This window comes from Neophocaena asiaeorientalis, unplaced genomic scaffold, assembly GCF_003031525.2.
Source record: "Neophocaena asiaeorientalis asiaeorientalis breed wild unplaced genomic scaffold, Neophocaena_asiaeorientalis_V1.1 scaffold253, whole genome shotgun sequence".
NCBI lineage: Eukaryota > Metazoa > Chordata > Mammalia > Artiodactyla > Phocoenidae > Neophocaena > Neophocaena asiaeorientalis.
The window spans coordinates 3,226,313-3,249,033 of record NW_020174553.1 but is presented as its reverse complement, the minus strand read 5'-3'; the positions used below and the strand labels follow the sequence as shown (position 1 = coordinate 3,249,033).

General features: G+C 37.0%; 1 pseudogene; it reads left to right on the top strand.

Moving 5' to 3' along the window:
* Positions 1-21,097, top strand: part of LOC112407959 (type 2 phosphatidylinositol 4,5-bisphosphate 4-phosphatase-like) — a 34,622-nt pseudogene extending 13,525 nt beyond the window's left edge.
* The last annotated feature ends 1,624 nt before the right edge of the window (positions 21,098-22,721 follow it).

The window sequence follows — 22,721 nt, the reverse complement described above, 5'->3', positions numbered from 1 at the left end:
GCTAAACAAACTCTGTGTGTGTGTGTGTGTGAGTGTGAGAGACAGAGAGAGAGAGAGAGAGAGAGAGAGAGAGAGAGAAAGAGTGAACAGAATGGTGTATACAGTTTTATGAAAACACTCAAGATGGAGCAAGTTCCTGTTCAGACACCACTTCTTCAAACCACCCTTGTTAGTATACTATTTTTTAAAGGACTTTCCCTGATAGAATGTTCCTATAGCACCTTCAAATAATCAACTGTTCTCACCCAAATTCAACTATTTCTGTTTTATAAAATCTCAAGTTATTCTTATCCGGGGAACAGTGAACAATGAAAGAACATAGTTGCGAGTACATCAAAAATATACTGGGTTAACTGCATACAGATTACTAAGCAATTAACATAGGAATATTAACAGTTTCGTAGCTTTGTCTTATACAACAAAGGCATTCTTTTAAGTCTTTTCAGGGTCCCTGATAGATTTCATGTCATTTCATCTAATTGAATTGATCAGTGCTTCTTCGATTCTCTGAGCCACTAGGAGGCCTCACAATGACTGAAAGATTTGGCTGGCTCACCTTTCTGGAATCACGTTGATGATTACAGAGGCTGCTGGTCAGAAGTGGCCACACCCTCCACCTCACTCCAAAGTTATTTAAGGGTTTCTAGGGCTCCTGTAAGCCCTCGAAGTGGTCTATTTGTCTATTCCCTGAAGGAAGGATTCTTTTTCCAGTAAAACCTAAGAAAGTCTTTTAGAAAACTGTCCTCCCAGGAAGCTCAGTTAACTGTTTGTCATTGGTCCTATTTACCACTTCAAAACTTCCTAAACTCTGCCCAGAAACTGGTAGCCTTAAATTGTGTTTCACAACCGTATACTGATGGTTGGAATTAGAAATCTTCAAATGTTTACTTGCCCACTAAGGATGGACTACAGACTCTGAAATACAGAAAGTCCTTATTACCTGAGGGTCATTTGCAGTGGGAAAAACTATATAAATTATTTAACACAGGGATAAATTAATAAATTTTTTAAAAAATCAAGTGACGTTATCTTAAAAATGAAACTAAATTAAGATGCTGTTTGATTTTTTATTCATTAACTTCAAAATGTAATTGAAATTCTACTTAATTCTTACAAATGGAGGAAAAAAAATTTTAAATCAATCACATGTCATATGAAAGCTCTGAATGACAGCTTTCTTCAGGTTATATTTCGTCTTTACAACAGATATTTTAGACCTTCATCAGCTTCCCTAAGGGCTTCTGTTAATCATTTGAAAATCACATCATGCTCTTCAGAAGCATCAATCTTATCATTACCCTTGTTATTTTTTCTTAATCAGTATGAAGCAGTCTAAACATGCTAATTCTAATGTCGGTGATTTGCCTGTGGTTTGATCAAGTCTCCAATACAGTATTGGAAAATCAGCATTTTCATCTTAACTGATGTTCATTCTATGTGCATTGTATTATTTAGTATTAACGATATCCAAAAATCAGTGAGATGAGAAGTCGAGCAGAGTGTTACTTAGTTATCAGTTGGGGACTTAATTTTATAAAGGGTTGATTCGTTTGTAAGTATGTTCTTATTATGATACCCTCTACCTCATTAATTGTAACTTTTCTAAATCAAAGGACACAGATCATGAATATTTAGATAATGTGGACCCTTATATTTTCTTTTCATTGTTCTTAGTAACTGTCAGCCCAACTTGTCAAACATGATTAATTTAGGGGATTGTCTACATGTCCCCATGCCAAAACAAAAGTTACTTGACTGCTCAAATTCTTTTTAAGGGAGTAGGCCAGCAGTGAGAAGCTGTCACGCCATGTAGTGAGCCTCCCAATTCCAATCCAAGACACGATAATGTTGCAATTGTTTCGGTAGTGGAGGCGTCCAGTTCAAATCTCATGACTCCGAGGGGAAACTCTGAAGAATTGTTACCAAATGCCTGGTTCATCCTGGTAGAAATGTAATCAGAGTGGAAGTGGAAGTGCCTGCTTGGCACAGTCCTAGTCCAAGGACCAGCAGTTGCATCAGAGAGAAGTCTGACGATCTAAGAATCCAGAGCTCTGGATCCTGACCCTAGCTCTTCCTCTAACTACGAGTAGAACTTCATAAAAGCCTCTGTGACCCCCATTACTTCAGTTTCTGTATCTGCCAAATCGGATAATAATTTGTTCCCTCCTAATCCTTGTAATAGGCTGAATAATGAGCCCCTGACGATGTCCATGTCCTAAATTTCCTAGAACCTGTGAATATGTCACCTTACATGTTCAAAGGGATGTTTCCGATGTGACTAAGGATTGGGGGATGGGAATATTATCCTAGATTATCTAACTGGGTCCAATGTAATCTCAAGGGTCCTTACAAGAAGGAGGCAGGGGGATCGGAGTGAGTAGCAGAAAAGGTCACCATGGAAGCAAGAGGTTGGAGTGATGTGAAGAAGGGGTCATGAGGCAAGGGGAGCAGGCAGCCTCTAGAAACTGAAAAAGGTAAGGGAATGGATTCTCCCCTGAAGCTTCCCAATGGAACACACCCCCACTGACATCTTGATTCTATACTTCTGACTCCCAGAACTGTGAAAAAATAGATTTATGTTGTTTTAAGCCCTCAACTTTTGGGGGATTTTCACAGCAGCAACAGGAAATTAATCCAATGTGTAAATGACTAGGAAAATCAACAGAGCAGTAAGTTTGAGATCCCTCAGGAAAGTCAAAAGAAGCATTTCAAAGCAAGATGACATGGTAGGTCATACTCTGTCCATAGATAATTAGTAAAAATTCCATGAATTATAAACGCGTATGAACCAGGATTGGGTTGTTCCTTGGTTTTTACATGCTTTAAAACAAGTGGGAAAAGTACAATTAGACGTGGCATGAAGGTCTCAGCTTTCTTGATTACATCACAATGGTCTCCAGGTGTAGTCTACCTTATCACTCCCATGACCTTCAGTCATCCACTATGCTGTCCATTTAACCTCATACCTTTCCCCCTTTTTGCTCTTCTCCTCCCACACCTCTTCTTGCTTTCTGAAAATGTGACCACTGCAGTTTGTCAGAAAACAAAACACTGAAAAGCACCTGAAACTGTAACATCTTCAGGGCAATTTTCTCAGCATTTAAGCAGCTAGTCCCTTGTTTAGGAAGAAAGAATGGGGTGAGAGCAAGGGATAGCTTGAAACACACCATAATATTCAGACTCCAACTTGGAAGTCCACAAAGGAAATGCATCTCTCACGTTATTAATAGTCTGGTCATCACTTTCTGGCTCCAAATAAACTTGTTCTAAAGCCAATCAGTCCAATGTTCGAAACTTCAAATGTGACATTGAAATATTTACAAGGACGGGAGTTATTACTTCGAGTATTATGTATAGTCCCTAGATTTATTAAGTGTGATATTGTGATTTATAATGAGAAATATATACTTGGTCTTCTTCCCCTTCCTGGCACAGACGTCCTAAAACCATTGGAATTTCCTAAGTGTTGAGAGCAACCAAGGTGTCTTTTGTTATGTTAATGAGGTGACTTTTGGAAAGCTTTCCAAGGTAACCTAAGGAGGGAGTTGTTTGCCAGTAAAGCCAACCTTGTGATTAGAGGATTGAAACTTTCAATCTCACTCCTCACCTTCGACCTCCAGGGAGTGGAGTGAGGATGAAGATTGAGTTCAATCATCAAAGACTAATGTCCCGTGTCCCCTGCATCGGCAGGCGGACTCTCAACCACTGCGCCACCAGGGAAGCCCAAAGACCAATGATTTAATCAATCATGCCTATGTAATGAAGCCTCCATAAAACCCCAAAAGGACAGGGATCAGAGAGCTTCCAGGTTCAAAAAAGCATGCCCAGAGAGGACATGGACTTCCCAAGTCCCTCCCCACATACCTCGCCCCATGTATCTCTTCATCTGGCTATTCATCTGTATACTTTATAATATCTTTAATAAAGTGGTAAATGTGTTTCCCTGAGTTCTGTGAGCAATTCCAGCAAATAATCAAATCCAAGAGGGAGGAGGTTATAGGAACCTCCAATTTGTAGTCAAGTTAGACAGAATTTGTGGGTAACCCGGCGACCAATTACTTGTGATTGGCATCTGTAGTATAGTCTCCTGGGACTGAGCACTTAACTGGAGGGATCCGATGCTATCTCCAAGTAGACAGTGTCAGAATTGAGTTAAATTGCAGGACACCCAGCTGGTGTCCCAGATTTGCTTGGTGTGGGGGAAAAAAAACACCCATCTGGTGTCACAAGTGTTGTTAGTTCTATTTCTCTAGAGAACACTGACAAATACAATGGCTAAGTTGGAGTCCTTTAACAGGAAAAGAAGCAAATCATAACATGATATTCTAATATTCCCAGGTTCTTCACCACTTTCAGAGCAATCTCAGATGTCTTTAAGATATCACCAATGATATTAGGAAAGAAAAGTTCACAAAACTAAAAAGTTCGATCTGCTGCTTCACCTCTGTACCCCATCCCAATGTGGTATTTTGAGATCCAATCTGTAAAATCCAACTCTGGAAGATTGCAAAACTTAGAATGATTCTAAATTATTTCCTGTAGTAGCATTCTTTGATATTACGAGTATCAACATAGGATGACCCTACAACAATATTCATATACCTCACCCCTCTCAATGGGCAGCACTAAACTGCTTGATTGTAGCAAGTAAATCGAGATAGTAAAAAGAATTTAAGACTCCAACAGCCTCATTTTTCTTAGAAAATCTTTGCCCATGGTTTCTAATATATATCATTAATATTTACTTTATGAACATCTAAAAAGCATGAAACTGAAAGTATCTTGATAGTCCCTAGACTTACTTAACTTTCTCATTAGTATAACAAGAAAAAGTAAACTATGTGTTTTCTCATTACAAAAATAACTACCATTTTCATACTGAAGTCTGTTCCCTCTTCTGGTTGTTACCTGGGTTAGGTTACCTGATATGTATGGGTTCCAAAGAAACCTTTCTGCTTTCTCCTGGAATATTGGCCCCTGTGCTACCTTTGGGATGTTTTGTTCTTTTGTTTTTCATTCCTGAGGCAAGGAATGATGTTTACTCCTTCATGTCTCAGTTTGATTCTTGCCATGTAAGTGCTCTAATCCAACATCAAGGCATTAGAAACTTCCAGCAGTTACTTAGCAAAACAAACCCTGCTTTTTCATTAAAATCCATTAACATCACAGCTATAAAAAGTGATTCAGGGCGACTCTGATATGCTTACCTCAAAACATGACTGTTTCAGTTAATATACTGACTAAAATTTGAATGTATGAACAATACAGTTTCCAGGAAATCATCTGTGAAATGTACATGCTGCTTATGTAGTTTATATAGTTTAAACAACCAAAAAGAATAAGGTAATTTTGTTCCAAATGTCAAAGGACTGTCCCAAAAGTTCTTATCTGTAAATATTGTTGTTTTCTTGCTTACCCATTTACTAAAATTTATGGGTATGAACAATAGAATTTTCTGGAGAACTTTATGATAAAGCAAAAGCTGCTGTGTAATTTAAACCAACAAACAGTACACAATGACTTTGCTCCAAATCCAAGTCAATATTCTTGAATAGGAAAAATTAAGAAAGTAAAAACAAAAGAGGTGTAAGAACTCGGGTCTTCCCTCCTTTCATCAAGTATGAAGATTGGGCATTAGGAAGTGGAAAATTTTGAGCATGTTAATAGGTAAAAATGTATGATAGTGTTTAAAAAGATGATTTAATTGTAAGGTTTTTTTCCTCACTTAATATAAGCATAACCAAAAGAATTATGTACAGTGATTACTCCCTTTTTATGGATGATGCAGCTGAGGTGGTGAAGGTCTCAAGGATACAGAGCTAGTGAGTATCAAGGCCAGGATCTGACTTAGTCGTTCTGGCTCAGAGCCTTGCTCTAGACAGGGTTTACACAGTTCAATAATGTACAAATATAGGAAAAGGTGAAAACAAGGTTTTTTTTTTACTCAAATTCAGATGCCTAATAGGTTTCTTATTTTCTTAAAACAAAATGAGACAAAAGAAATTAACTTCTAGGCTTCCAAGTCATAAACGTTACCATATCACCTATTAGACTACAAATACTTAACAACACCCCCTGGTCAATGGCTCAACAAATTGGACTATTCCTGCAATCCACCTGCTTAGCAGGTGGCATAACTTTCACTGTTAAGGGACCTTTGTGGTTCAAGGCAGGTACAGCAGGGTGGGAATAGCAACAAGGTGGATGTCATCTTTAAGTAAAATGGACAACTTCTTAAAAGAGATGCATGGGTAGTTAATGGCAGGAGTTTTCCAGAACCAGAACGTTCTCTAAAAGTATCATGTAATATTAACTTTTCTCAGCCGTCTGACCTCTCCACGGTCCCCTGTAAGACATGTGGATATTCCTATTGTTGAGCCCTCTCTCTTTATTGCTGATTAATTTATTTCCAGAATCTACAGCAGTCTTTATTTCATAATGAAATGATGTTTTGTTGTTACCTCAGTAAATAAACTACTCTGGCTAGAGTGGAAAATAAGAATCCCATGTTAAATGTAAAATATGGAATTCCATGCTAAAGTAAACCATGTTAGAATAAAAACTTCTGTTCATTGGAAAAGAATTCCATATGGAATAAATATGAATTAGCCTGAGTTATATTCTTCATATCTTAATTATTTTATTACACCCTTGCTTAACTATGCTGAAAACACTCATTGTATCTCATCCTTGCATAAGACTTAGAAATAATAAATTTTTTAGAAATACCATGGCAGCAACTGTCATTTCTTACAATTTTTAAAGTCTTTTCTCTTAAAAGGGCTGAACCCCAAACTCAATTCCTTAAGATGAGAAACACCTTCACTCCAAATAATGAAATATGGTGACAGTGATGAGAAAGAGATGACAAAGAATATTTAAAGTGGAAATGAGTTGTACACCTGAAACTAACACAACCATTGTTAATCCACTCTACTCCAATATAAAATAAAATTGTTTCTAAATAATAAAAATAAAGTCACTGAAAAAATAAATAAAGTGAAAATGAAATGCTTACCTCTTTATCTATGGCCTGCAATGTTTTGGGGTTTTTTGTAGTTTGAATGTTTAATAACAATCTAGATACTCACTAGAGAGTAATCCATCTGAGAGCCTGACCATTCATTCTTCTATGACTTCAGCACAGAGCACCAAGTCTGAAACACAAAAGTTTCTCGGTAAATATTTATTAAATTAAAAGAAAGACAACTGTTTTTCTCTCAAACATAGGGTATCACTCAAATTCACTGATAAAGTATGTAAATTGTACCCAAATGGAAAGTGAGATCATAGGATCATAGAATTTTAGAAATGCAAGGAAGTTCATGAGGTTTCTTTCTTGGTGCCTAAGAAAATTCTAGGCTGTAGGAGAAAAGTACACACTAAGAGAATAATCCAGTTCTCAAGCTGCTGTGTTTTTTCTCCTAGTTATGTGCATTTTTCTGATATTTTAAAATTCAGTTTCCTTTTCATTCACATTGGAATGACCATCCAGTCTGCTTACTAGATGCCTCTTAGGCGAGCTCTTATCAAAGCTCAGCACAGAAGTATCATCTATTGGGATCAGGCCCCTTTCTGTTCCTCCTTTACACTTAAATTAAAAATTCAGTGTGTCTCAATTATAAGAAAATTATAGCTCAATTGCAAAGAATAATGCCAATTTCAGAGAGAAATGTTTAATATCACAGTAGAAACAAATATTGTAGAGCTTTTAAAATAGAGAACTAGGACTTCCCTGGTGGCGCAGTGGTTAAGAATCCACCTGCCAATGCAGGGGACACGGGTTCGAGCCCTGGACCAGGAAGATCCCACATGCCACGGAGCAACTAAGCTCGTGCACCACAACTACTGAGCCTGCGCTCTAAAGCCGCAACTACTGAGCCCGCATGCAACAGCTACTGAAGCCCACACGCTTAGAGTCCGTGCTCCACAACAAGAAAAGCCACTGCAATGAGAAGCCTGCGCACTGCAAGTAAGAGTAGCCTCCGCTAGCCACAACTAGAGAAAGCCTACGAGCAGCAATGAAGACCCAACGCAGCCGAAAATTAAATAAATACATTTATTAAAAAAATAAAATAGAGAACTGTAGAACACATCCAGAGAGCTTACCTAAATCAAAGATATACCATGGTTATCTTTAAATGTAATGGTTTAACTGAAAGATGTTAAGAGGTCAGTCAAGGACCTACAGCAAATAAATCAATCCTTCTGCCTGTTATTATATCAATAGTTTCATTCCTGTGGATTTGTATAGCTTTAAAATGCAAACATACTTGAGACAGGTCATATCTGCAAAACACCCTATCATTTAAAACCTTATCAGGGGGACTTCCCTGGTGGTCCAATGGTAAAGAATCCGCCTTCCAATGCAGGGGATGCAGGTTTGATCCCTGATCAGGGAACTAAGATCCCACAGACCACGGGGCAACTAAGCCCGTACACCACAACTACTGAGGCCGCGTGCTAAACTAGAGAGCCTGGGTGCCGCAAACTATAGAGCCCATGCGCCCTGGAGCCTGCACACCACAATTAGAGAGAGAAAACCCACATGCTACAACTAGAAAGAAGCCTGCACGCTGCAACAAAAGATCCCGTGTGCCTCAACGAAGATCACATGTACCGCAACTAAGACCCAATGCAGCCAAAAATAATAAATTAACTAATTAAAACAAACAAACAAAAAACCTTATCAGGATTACTAATCACTTGACAGCAAGTCTGAGAATCAAAGCAGGTACCCCAGGATGTAAAGGAAAGATAGCTTCAGAAGTAATTTAAGTACATCCAAGATAAAATGTGTATCAACTGGATTTGAGCTCTTTCTCTTCCGAGTCCATAAACGTTTTGTACAATTTTATGGGACTTATGTATATTGCAGTTACATGACTGTTTTATTCTTCCCTTTAGCGTGTGTCCTCTGTGTGGGTAGGAAAAGCTTCTATTTGTTTCCTCAGTTCCTATTCAGTGCTTTGCATGAAGCCAATGCTCATTTTATGTTTGTATATTAAATTCTGCTTTGAGCCATCATTACATTTGGTAACTACACTCTTTGGTCATATTTAGAATAAAAAAAGAAGCAAGCGATAGTCCATAGACATGGGCTAATTAATTGCAGAAGCACTAATACTCTAAAACAAATCAGCTGTAATGTATAGCGGCATCCATTTTGTTGATTTTCTATCTCCAGATACAATTAAAAAGAAAAAGACAATTAAACCTGGCATATTTTTGTGTGCTGCAATGTTGACCTATGAAGCTCCATTCTTTCACCAGCAACCTTTGCAAACCACTAGTTACTGGTTTTATTTAATATGTCCAAATCTGATTTAACAGAACTCCGAGCCATTCTAGCACATCAGGCACAAAAAGTCCCTTTGATCTTCTTGCCACTTTTAAGAAACATCTGCATCTTTGTAAAGACCTGGTGGGAAGAGCCAAAAGTTTGAGAACAGATACAGCCACATGTAAGAAGATAGAAAGAATTGTTAGAGGAACCAACCCTTCTTGTTAGAGTCCCAGAGACCTGAATGGAAGGCTGGCAGCATCTAGGGCTATAAATGTAGAGCCGTTTCCAAGAGTTGGATTTCAGAGGTGACCCATTCCACCATTCTATTGAATAAAACAGCCTGATATCATTGTCAACGAAGGACAAAGTAGTAAGATTGGTTTTAAGGTTATCCAAACATTTGCTTCACAATAAGGAAATTACAAGCAAAAAAGTTCCTACTTGGACTTTGCCCTTTTCTAATTTTTTAAGATAAAATTTAAACCTTTTTTTGTCAAAATTTCTCTGTTGTGTTTTATTCCATCTGGGTTTCATTTCAGAGAAAAAAGAATAGCCTCCATAAATATCCAACATATATCTCTGTGCATAGGGTATAAAATGGTCAACTACTGCATCTGTATCCTCTACAAGATTCTGATCCCACCAAGTGCTTAGAAACCCTCTATATATTCCCCAGCTCCAGTCACATGTTTGAACTGAACTGAACTTTTTTGTGTTCCAGATAAATGCTGGAGTGTGCCATGTAAAAAAATGTTCAAACACTTCTGTTGCACTGAGTTTTGCAAATGACAAGATGAAGATTCTGGGACTAGCTCAGATGTGTTGGGTAAGAGAGATCCCTGAGGGCTAGTTCCAAGACCTGGGAAGGGTTAGCCCTTACCTCCCATTCTGCTGCGAGTCTGAGGTTTCCTTTCCCATGCAGGTGGAAATGGAGAACTGAATGAAAGAAAAAGCAAAGTAGCAGATGATAGCAGAAGTTTTCCATCATAGCCTCACCCAGTTCTCTAGCACATGTTGCAGATTGAGTGTTCTGTGAAGCCCAAGAAGCGTGAACTGAACAGGAGGTTGAGCCAAAACTCCTCATGGTTTATTGAAAACATTTCCGGGGCTTGGAAATGTATCCTAATAGGAATTCCTATCATTTCTGGCAAAGCCAGGCAAACTAGTATGTTCTGAGAACCCAGTGGCCTTCCCTCTCCCCTTTTAGCAAGAAAGACAAAGTAGTCCACAGGTACATATTTGAAAATAAGTTGCTTTCAGAATTTAAACAAGAAGATTCAAAGTCTTATGTCCTAGAGTATTCTGAATTTTCACTTATATAGGTATACATATACATATTTATGTAGTTAATACGGCACAGGCTGGGAAGCAAAAAAAATCTAGATTCTAAACTATGATCCTCTTCTCACGGAAGGCTACTAAATGAGCTCTGAGGTGTCTCCAAATTGTAAATTATTTCATTTTATTTTTATCAAATTTTTTGAAGTATGTTTTAGGAATGGTAAACTGCATACATATGAAGTGTACCATTAAATGAATGCTGACAGATGCACACGTCCATGAAACCACCAATACACTAAAAAAGCAGAATATTTCCATGACCCCCAAAAGACTCCTGGTGCCCCTTTGTAGTCAAGCCCTTTCTCTACCTTCAACTCAGCCAACCACTGCTCTGTTTTCTGTCCGTATGAAGGAGTTTGTATTTATGGAAATGGAATTACGTAGTAAGTACTCTTTTACGTCTGGCTTTGTTCACTCGGCATAATGATGTTGAGACTTAACCATGTGATTGAATGCACCAGTAATTTCTTCATTCTTATTGTTTTGTTTTATTTTTCTAACCACATATCTGCTGATGGACAGTTGGGTTATTTCTAGTTTGGAGCTATTTTAAATAAAACTGCTATGGACATGCATATACAAGTCTTTGTGTGTTTCTCCTGGGTAAGTACTTAAGAGTGGAATGGATGGGTCCTCTGTTAGTTGTATATTTAAAATTTTTAAAAAGTACAAATTTGTTTTCCAAGCTGGTTATGTAATTTTATATTTCCATCATGAGTAATTTTATATTCCACATTGTCACCAACACTTAGTATGGTTAGTCTTTTTAATTTCATCCGTTCTATTTGTGCATGTAGCTCTGTCTCTCTCTTTTTTTTTTTTTTTTTTTGTGGTACGCGGGCCTCTCACTGTCGTGGCCTCTCCCGTTGCGGAGCACAGGCTCCAGACGCGCAGGCTCAGCAGCCATGGCTCACGGGCCTAGCCGCTCCGCGGCATGTGGGATCTTCCTGGACCGGGGCACGAACCCATGTTCCCTGCATCGGCAGGCGGACTCTCAACCGCTGCGGCACCAGGGAAGCCCTCTGTCTCATTTTTATCTGGATTTTCCGGATGACTAATGTTAAGCATCTTATCATGCCCTTAGGACCATTACTTTATCTTCTTCTGTGAGGCGTCAATGAAGTTATTTTTATATTTAGAAGTTTGTTTCTGTTTTCACTGTTGAGTTGTAAAAGTTATTTATGTATTTTGGTTACAAGTCTTTTGGCAGATACACATATTGCAAATATTTTCCCCAATCTTTGGCGTGGTTTATTTTCTTAACCATGTCTTTTGAAGAGAAAAACAGGATGTAATAATAAAGCTAAATTTAATGTGTTTTTGTCTGGTTTATACTTTTTGCTCCCCCAAATTGCAAAGATTTTCTCTTTTCTTTAGAAGTTTATTATTTAACTTTTTATTTTGTGATAATATTAGACAGTCAGAAAAGTTTTCCAAGTAGTATTGAGGGTTCCCAAAGACCTTCACAGAGCCTCCCTTAATTTTAACATTTTTTATATTCATACAATTATCAAAACTAAGATGATAAGACTGGGAAAATGATGATAACTAACCTGGAGGCTTTATTTGCATTTAACCAGTTTTTACACTAATGTCATTTTTCTCTTTTTAATTGAAGAATAGTTAGCTTACAATAGTATATTTGTTTTACTTATACAACACAGTGATTCAAAATTTTTATATACTCCATTTAAAGCTATGATCCCTGTGCTGTACTATACATCCTTGTAGCTTATTTTATACATAGTATTTTATATACTCCATTTAAAGCTATGATCCCTGTGCTGTACTATACATCCTTGTAGCTTATTTTATACATAGTATTTTATATACTCCATTTAAAGCTATGATCCCTGTGCTGTACTATACATCCTTGTAGCTTATTTTATACATAGTATTTTGCACCTCTTAATCCCCTACCCCTATCTTGCCCCTCCCCCATTCACTCTCTTCACTGGTAACCACTAGCTTATTCTCTGTATCTGTGAGTCTGTTTCTGTTTTGCTATATTCATTTGTTTATTTTTTAGATTCTACATATAAGTAATAACAAGCTGTATTTATCTGTCTCTGACTTACTTCACTAAGCATAATAACCTCTAGTCCATCTCCATTAGTGCAATGGCAAAATTTTATTACTTTTTATGGCTGAATAGTATTCCATTGTGTGTGTGTATGCATGTGTGTGTATATATATATATATACACCAAGTCATCTTTATCCATTTGTCTGTTGATGGACACTTAGATTGTTTCTGTATCTTGGCTATTGTAAATAATGCTGCTTTGGACACTAGGGTGCATATATCTTTTTAAATTAGTGTTTTAATATTTTCTGGATATATGCCCAAAAGTGGAATTACTGGGTCATATGATAGGTCTATTTTTAGTTATTTGAGGAACCTCCATACTGTTTTTCATAGTAACTGCACCAATTTACATTTCCACCAACAGTGTACAAGGGTTCCCTTTTCTCCACATCCTCTCCAGCATCTGTTATATGTGGTCTTTTTGATGATAGCTCTTCTGACAGGTATGCAGTGATAGCTTATTGCGGTTTTGATTTGCATTCCCTTGATGATTAATGATGTTCAGTATCTTTTCATGTGCTTGTTGGTCATCTGTATGTCTTCTTTGGAAAAAGGTCATTTCAGGTCTTCTGCCCATCTTTTAGTCGGGTTGTTTGTTTTTTTGATATTGAATTTTATGAGCCATTTATATATTTTGTATATGAACCCCTTATTGGTCATATCATTTGCAAGTATTTTCTCCCAATCAATAGGTCATCTTTTCATTTTGTTGAAGGTTTTCTTTCTGTGCAAAAGTTTTAAATTTAATTTGGCCCCATTTGTTTGGTTTTGCTTTTATTTCCTTTGCTTTAGGAGACAAAAAACATATTGCTATGATTTATGTCCAAAAGTGTTCTGCCTATGTTTTCTTCTAAGAGTTTTGTGGTTTCATGTCCTACATTTAGGTCTAATCCATTTTCAGTTTGTTTCTGGATATGGTGATAATGTTCTAATTTTATTGTTTTACATGTAGTTATATAGATTTCCCAGCACCACTTATTGAAGAGACTGTCTTTTCTCCATTGTATATTCTTGCCTTCTTTGTTGTAGATTAATTGACCATTAGTGTGTGAGTTTATTTCTGGTATCACTTCCTTTCAGCTTGAAGAACTGCCTTTCTTGAAGTGCAGATCTGCTGACAATTTTTTGTTGCTATAATTTTTTGGTTTTGTTTGCTTTTTTTAACCCAAGATGCCTTTATTTCACCTTCTTTCTTAAAGCATATTTTTACTGTAGAATTTTGGCTTAACAATTTTTTTTCCTTTCCATACTTCAGAGAGTTGATCCATGGTCTTGTGATCTTCATTGTAGCTGGTGTGAAAACTACAATCTTTCAAATCATTTCTTTTCCTAACCGCTTCAGTGTTCTCTTTTTCTCTTTGATTTACAAGCAGATTCATTTAGATGTGGCTAGGCATTTCACTTCTACTTATTCTACTTGCGGTTCACTAAACTTCTTGAAGATGTAAAATTAAGCCTTTCACCAAATTTGGTGTGTTTTTGACCCTTATTCTTCAAATGTTCTTAGTAAACAGTTAAATTGATTAGACCCCAACTGCAAATTCTGTTTCACCTGCAGTGGGTGGTATTGCAGATCTCAGTTCTGTCCTTCTATCCTTAGGAGCAGCTAACCTTGATTTTGCTCCATGTATGCTTGGTCCCAGGGTCAATCAGAGATTTGGGTAGAGTGTAAATACAATTTAGAATTCCTCTTCTTTGGCTTTTTCCTCTTCGGGACTTCTTCCCCACACTCTAGAGGCCACGGTTGTCCTGTTCTCTGTCCTCTGCTTCTTTAGCTGCCCTTCACTACTTTGTACCTGACGCTCTGGCTAGCCTCAAGCTCAGGTCATCAAAATAGGAAGCTCAGGCCATGACAGCCCTTTCTTCCAAATTTCAACTCACCTCTAATATATGTCTGCTCTTATTCACTTTCCAAGAGTCATTAAGTAAGACTGCGTGTTGGTATGTCTGTGTGCATGTGTATGTATATGTGTTTTCTCTAGAGTATATGGTTGTTATCTGATGAAGCATCAATCTGTTGTGACCTTTTCTACCATACTAAAGACACAAATGCCCCGAATTCTATTATTTAATATAGCAATAAATGTGTGTGTGCTTTTGCCTAACTGAACTGTTGCAAATGCTACTTATTACTTCCCTTTATTCATTTTCCCATAATGTTAATATTTAATTTAAACCAGGTGTTGTTTTAATTGCTGGTATGTAGAGTATTCACAGCTTAGCACCATTTTTGCTGTTCTCAAATAACTCACAAAAAAGAGTAGGTAGAATTTTTAACAAGTTTGAGAAAAGGCAATTGGGATTCCAAAGATTAGAAGATCACGAAAGATCACACATGCTATGGATTCATGTGTGTGGAGAGAAAAAACTGTCCATTTCGAGAGCAGAAACAACCTAAAGAAACCTTAGGAAATGCAAGCATTTCCTATGAAAGACTGGAGTTAGATCACTTACGTGACTTTCAAAGATTGCATAAATAGTTAATGACTCAATCAGAATGTCTTCTCAGTCTCAAGGATCAAACTAGTAGGAAAGTGGGCATAAAAAACCCAATGTCTGTTCTATAGAAAGGAGGACTTCCAGCAAAGGTGCCACATAAAAATGACAGACTAAAGAATTGTACTTTTTCTATATTAATTTAGAGGCATTTAAGCAGAGACTGAACTTGTCAGGGAAGCTGTATATTAAGCATTTGATGGGTAATTGAACTAGATAACCATTAAGGTTCCTTCCAGACCACAGCATTCACAACTTGACAATTCAGTGACCATTATCATTGCACCTAAAAGTGCCATTTTAAAAATTCTGACTCTATTACCTTGACACATTTGTATTTGTATGTCCTAAAGAAATAATTTTTTGAATTGAGGGATTAATGTTCTTAGCATGTGGTGCTTGCAGAGCTATTGATGCTGCCTAAGAAAATATTTTAGAATTCCCGTCCATAGCAGACATAAATTTCACGTAATGAAATCATTTTCATAAAGTTGTCATTTACTCTTCTTTGCAAAGAAAGTAAAGTTATGTTCTTATTATGGTTAAAGTCAACTCTTATATTAAACAATCAGAATTTTCTTATAAATCAGACACACAGACATACTAATGTATATAGAAATAGAGATACGTGGATTAAAATTTTCCTTGGAAGAGTATTTCTTTGAATTTATTAATATAAATGTAATTTGAATTTTAAATTTTTAATCAAAGAGAAAATGTGAAAATTGTAACTTTTTTGTATTGTTCTATAATTCAGCTTAATGTACTCATGAGCCACTCCCTTTTTTCCAGTAAGACAATTGTTCTCAAAGTGTGGTTGAAGGACCCCTAGAAGTTCCCAAGACAATTTCAAGGGTTCTGCTAAGCCAAACTACTTCCATGCTATATAATATGGAGATATTTTTGCCCTTTTACTTTCACTCATGAATAAGTGTGCAGTACATCTTTCCAGAAACTACATGTTATGCAGGACATGTGTTTTTACTGCTAATGGAATATGTGCTTGTGTGGAATATTCCTATGTTTTCTGAAATCTATAGCATATAAATATTTTGAATTCTCATAAATTAACTTAATTTTTAATTAGTACTTACACTATTCTATTACTATCACTGATTATACTTCTTTTTATGGAAGTCATAACATGGATATAGTTTTGTTTCGTGCTGCACCACGAGGCATGCGGGATCTTAGTTCCCTGACCAGGGATGGAAACTGCGCCCCCTGCAGTGGAAGCGCAGAATCTTAACCACTGGACTGCCAGGGAAGTCTTGATTATACTTCTTTTAATCTTTGTAAACTCATTATCATCCAATAAATCTTACTCTGAAATTCTGAAATTCTCCTTTTAGCTACATGGAAACACAAAAAGAAGTAGAAGTTGTCTAGATTTGTTTAAATTTTTAAAAAGTTCTAATTTTTTAATTATCTAAAGATAATATTTTTAGTAATAATATTACTATTTTAGAATATAATCATTTATTTTCAAATAGAGGAAATATATATTTGAGGAATGATTATTGGCTTAACAAAAGAAGACTCATTTTCTCAACCCACAGATGCACCATCTACAACTAAAACTGCTGAGAAAAATTAAACTCTCATATTAGAGGGTTATTTGACTAGTGGAAGAGAGAAATCTTCTCTAAGGAACCCGGTGAAACTGTAACCAAGAAACAAAACTTTGACAAAATGCTACTTTCCTCACCTTCTAAATGCTAATAATTTTTTATTGTGTCTTTCGAAACAGAATATTTTAAAACAGTTTTGTAGTGCCAGTTAAGTTGCAATGTTATTTTGAGACCAAGCATTCAAAAGTTTAAAAAATAAATACTTAAAACATAGTTGGGCTGAAGTCTTTAGCAGACAAAACTATTTCTTACAGTTTTTCAAACTAGACTTGCAGAAGCCACTGAAATATCTTACAGGGAATGTTATCATATTCCATTGGCTAGAGAAGAACACACAATAGCTAGGGTTTAATAAAACTTTGGACCACTGACGTTGCTCAATGCTTGCTGATGAAAAATAAAGGCATTCACATCAGTGCCAATCTGCGGTATTAGAGTATCTTGTCAAATTAAGATTTTCCTTGAAAACATGGAGATGAGAGAATATCTCATCTGCACAACTGTACTTTTTCCTTACAAATGGATGAATCTACAGACATGGCTGGACTTGCTCATTTGCTTGTATTCATCTGTTATGGATACTAAATAAGCAACCGGGAAGAGCTTGTTTTACGTGAATTTTTGGCAACAAGCACAACTGGCACTGAAATATTCAAAATATTGAGGAATATTTTTTAATTACGTCACTTTTTGGGCCCCATGGAAGAAATGTGTTGACTTTTGCAATGATGGTACAGAAGTGACTATGGGTAAAACTGCTGGTACCTTAGCACAAATCAAGGTAGTGGTACCGAACTGTACTACTGGCCACTGTATTCTTCACTGATGGGTGTTTGTAAGTAAAAAAAATAACAATAAGGTCAATGTTAATTAGGAATATTTGGTTTCTTGGCTCTCCCTGAGCACCTAGGATAATGGACTCTGGTGCTTGCTTTCTCCCTTGGAACATTCAGGGGACACTTGGGGGATTTCATTTGAGAGTGGTTTTAAGTTGGAAAGGAGGAGGATTCAGGAATGAGGGAGCATGCTGCTATCTTTCCAGAATTCCTCTTCGTAGTTAATTGGTAAAAATATGAATGACTAAATCCATTAACCTTTTCCTGGATGGCTAATTTATTAAAAAATTTAACACAGAAATTCTTTGTTTTTCTTCACTAGTTCTAGGTTTGCAGATTTCCTTTCTGCTCTTACTCGTTTGTTATTTTATTGATTCTTAAATTTATTTACAGTCAAAATATTTCATTTATCGTTGTCTCTCTCTCACTACTATAAGGCCCATAAGGATGGAGTTGATGTTTATGTTCTATTTGTTACTCCAGTGCCTAGAATAATGACAGGTACATAGTGGTTACTCAACAGATAATTGCAAAGTGAATTATTTTTATATTCAATTTAAATTGTCTGAATTTTGTGAGATTCTTTTGTGAACTATGCTTCCAGTAAATCATCCTTACGAACAGCAAAAACAAAAAAGTCTATCCAATTATATTTACCATTATTTACAAAACAAACTAACAAAATTTCCTTTCTGTGCATAGCAGGAATCTTTCAAAGCTTTTGTTTTATTATTCTCTTTTCTGACTTGAGATTTATTGCATTTAATTTGTGCTATCTCATTGTTTTTTCTCTCCAAATTGCTCTTTGATATTTTTGCTCATTTACATCTTCCAGATTTATTTAATAATAAATACATGTTCTTAAATATGGCTCTACCTAATGGGTTAAAATCATGTAAATCCCTGTTTATAGGATACATGAATAAACCAAAGACATTAAAAATCAGAAATGTGACCATACTTGTCATTCACTGACATTTTCCGGTGGCCAATGCTGTGTTCCTTTCTGCTCAGGATGTTAAAACTAGATCCAGCCTCACCCTGATTAGTCCTACACAACAGCGAGTCACCATGGACCTAATTAAAAGCCCTTTCCCTTTCAGTTAAAGACTTTGAAGAGTCTCTTTCCCAGTTCGAGGTTAATTGTACTTGTCTTCACATTCATATCTTTCTCACCCTAGTACATCCACAGGAACATCAGACAACAGTTAATCTGCTCCCTATTGCGTCTGACTATCCACCTTACTCACCTTCTGGCTGTCTTCCTGATTCTTAGTTCTTAACAGAATCTCCTGATGGGTTTGAAGACCGGTTTAGAATCGCTTTGTTGATGAAAATAGTTCCTCTCCTTGTCTTATGTCAACCGACTCTTCCTGCTTTGTTTTATATACAACCCCTTGATCCACAGTTTGGAGAACTACTAATATGCTAACATACACCTGTGCTTACACAATCATACAAATACTGAATGATAGGGCACGCAATCACCAAGATCAAATGTGAGCACTCAGGTCGGTGTTCTTGTATAGTGATGCCAGTTCAGATCACACTGGAGAGGGCTAATTTGGCTGGCGGTGCTCTTAAAGGGCACAGGTGATTTTGCCCTTCCACATTCACAACATAGCACATCATGCTACATCAATATGGCTACACTGGCTGATGTAACTTCCTACGTAGTTGTTTATTTTTTATTACTATCATCACCAACACCATCATCATCACTATTTACAACTACACCTATTTGCTATTCCTTGGCATTATAAACACAGTATGAATTTCATTGTCTCATTAAGTCAAAGGTGTTCTAGAATATTGAATGTACGTATATTTGCCAAATCCAACATTATTTTCCAAGCCACCAAATTCGTTTCCATTTTAAAGAAGAGAATTCTAATGTTCAGAAAAGTAATTGTTCCCTAATGGCACACTGTATGGCATTGATGGAGCTGGTAACAAAACCCTAGTTGTCTGAATCTCCAACTCTGTGCTCAACTGAAATTGCATTCTTCACTCAAAGCTAAAGGAGAAAATAAAAGTTACACGCCGATTCCACAGGATATGTTGTGCTAAACTAATGTCACCCATTTCATTCCTTGCAACCCAAGCATACTTCAAGTACTATTTACTAAATGACCTGTGAAGGTCATTTCATGCCACAGTGCAATGTTTGAAGCTTCTGAATTATCCATATTCTGAAATATTAACAAAATATGTTTTGTGAGCCTTCTACCCCCTCATAAAGTTAATAGACCACCTACCTACACTAGTCTCCTAATAAGGTTATGGTTGTACTAAATAGTGAAGAAGGTTTTTTAAAAAGCTCCCTACCATTTGCCAAGCAAACAACACCATTAGAATTTAACATCTACTATCTCATTGAAACGCCTTAAAAACCAGTAAGATTGGTATTCTTATTATTACTTTACTAGACATAAAGATAAAGCTTTGAGCATTCAATTCATGTAATTAATTAACAGAACCAAGTTTCAAATTCCATTCTTCAGATCAACATCTCCTACACTGAAAATAAGGCATGATTTTAAAACCTCTCAATTTCAAATCTAATAATAAATATGAAACTGAATTTAAGATGAAGCTGAATTAAGGCAGCCTCTCCCTGCCAGCCCCGCCATCACTGCTGCAGTCACGACTGCCGATGGGGCGGACGAACGTTTGCCTCTGCTCTCCGCATCCCATTCAAGAAATGTCACTCCCATGTCCCCACCATACTTACAAGAAAGCAGCCCCAGAGCAGAACTCCCACCTCCATACACAGCCATCGCCAGCCCAGACACCAGTGGTATTCCAGTAATAAAGTGCCATGTGTGCCAATCTCTCATCAATTTGGATGGCAAGCTTCACCAGCATGTGGTTAGGTGCATGGTTTGCAATGATTCTAGGCCAGTCAAAAGTCCCCCAACAAGGAAGAAGTATGTTAGATGCCCTCGTAATTGTCTCCTCGTTTATAAGGACACATCCCAGCAATAGGATGTCCAAGACCCACCTGTAGACACATAATTAACCTTGGCCTAGTAATGCTTATTTCTGAAGAACAGCCAGCTCAACCTGCATTGCCAGTCCAACCAGAAGGTACAAGGATCATGAGTGGGCACTGTGGAAACATGTTCTTATGGATGGAACTGAGGTTCAACACTCTGGCAAGATGCCCACACTGCAAGAAAATCTCCTCAGTGGGTAGTGCGCTTCCTCAAAGGTGCTGCTGTGCGTGTATTACCATTGGAATGATACGTATTTTCACTGGAGTTGGATTAACTGTTGGCACCCAAGATTTTGCAAGGCAATTTCATGCAACCTATGTTTCTTAGGCAGTTGCTTATCTCTTAGCTTTGATCTGCCTTATCTGAGCTTGTTATTGGGGAGCCATAAGAGTGAGTTATCCAGAACTTGGTTTTGCATAAGCTTGTTTATGATTTGGTCATGCAGGTGAGAGTATCTAGCAGTTCTCAATAAGCTACTCTGGACATCTTTAAATCATTTACCTAATGGATTTTTTTTTTTTTGGGGGGGGGTGTTGGGTCTTCATTTCTGTGCGAGGGCTTTCTCTAGTTGCGGCCAGTGGGGGCCACTCTTCCTCGCTGTGCGTGGGCCTCTCACTATCATGGCCTCTCTTGTTGCGGAGCACATGCTCCAGACGCGCAGGCTCAGTAGTCGTGGCTCATGGGCCTAGTTGCTCCGAGGCATGTGAGATCCTCCCAGACTAGGGCGCGAACCCGTGTACCCTGCATTAGCAGGCAGATTCTCAACTGCTGTGCCACCAGGGAAGCCCAACCTAGTGGATTTCACTCTGGTTTATGTATGAAGTTTTAAGACTTTGGGAGTCTTTTATGAACAAATGCTCATTGTACTACATTACATGCAAATAGTTTGTTTTGCTGTTAAGTTTTCAAGCTCCAAATAATAAAGTTTGGTCTTCATATTCTTTCACATCTCTTAAAAAAAAAAAAAGAAAGAAAAACTACTTATCATCATCAATATCTTCTATTTGATCCAGAATACTAGAGACACAATAAAGCATGTTTAACTTGCAGTCCACATGCAAAACAGGTATGCTCTTTATTATCACACTAAAAAGGAACATATATTTTATTATCTAAGAGTATCCTGGACTTCCCTGTGGCACATTGGTTAAGAATCCGCCTGCCAATGCAGGGGATGCGGGTTTGAGCTCTGGTCCGTGAAGATCCCACATGCCGTGGAGCAGCTAAGCCTGTGCGCCACAGCTACTGAGCCTGTGGGCCTAGAGCCCGTGCTCCACAACAAGAGAAGCCACCGCAATGAGAAGTCCATGCACCGCAACGAAGAGTAGCCCCCACTCGCCGCAACCGGAGAAAGCCCCCATGCATCAACAAAGACCCAATGCAGCCAAAAATTAATTAACTAATTAATTTTTAAAAAAGAGAATCCTAACCACTTTGAAATGAATGTTCTTTAAAATTTTTACCTTATTTTAATAGACTAAATATTTAACTACCATAAAATAAAAGATGCCATATGAATCACCATATAAAATAGATGTTAAACTAGGCAGAGAATTACCTCAGCTTATTACATTTCTTTGGTTAAATATTCATGAAAACAGTCATTATCTATAGAAACCATCATAAAAAAGGTTAAGAGTAACACAACTATTGAAATATTTAAAAGTACTTCAAAAAGCTTTTATGCTAAGGAATCAGAAATCTTTAAAGAATAGAGAGGAAACATTAAACAAAACTCAAAACTAGATAAACCCATAGTGATTATGGTTATTCCATACAGGGCTTGGTCTTTCATTCTTTCTTATAAAAGATTTTTTATAATAACATGGAAGATGTGCATATATATATATATATATATCTGAAATGTATGTAGATATATATAAAATATATATGTATCTGAAATGAATGGTTAAAATATTAAATGACAAAATTGAGATTCAGGAGTACTCTAACACATGATGGTTTCAAACAGTATAACAAAATAAGAATAAAGGTAAAGTCCTGATTTGGGAGCAAAAGAAACGGATAACATGGGGTAGACCTG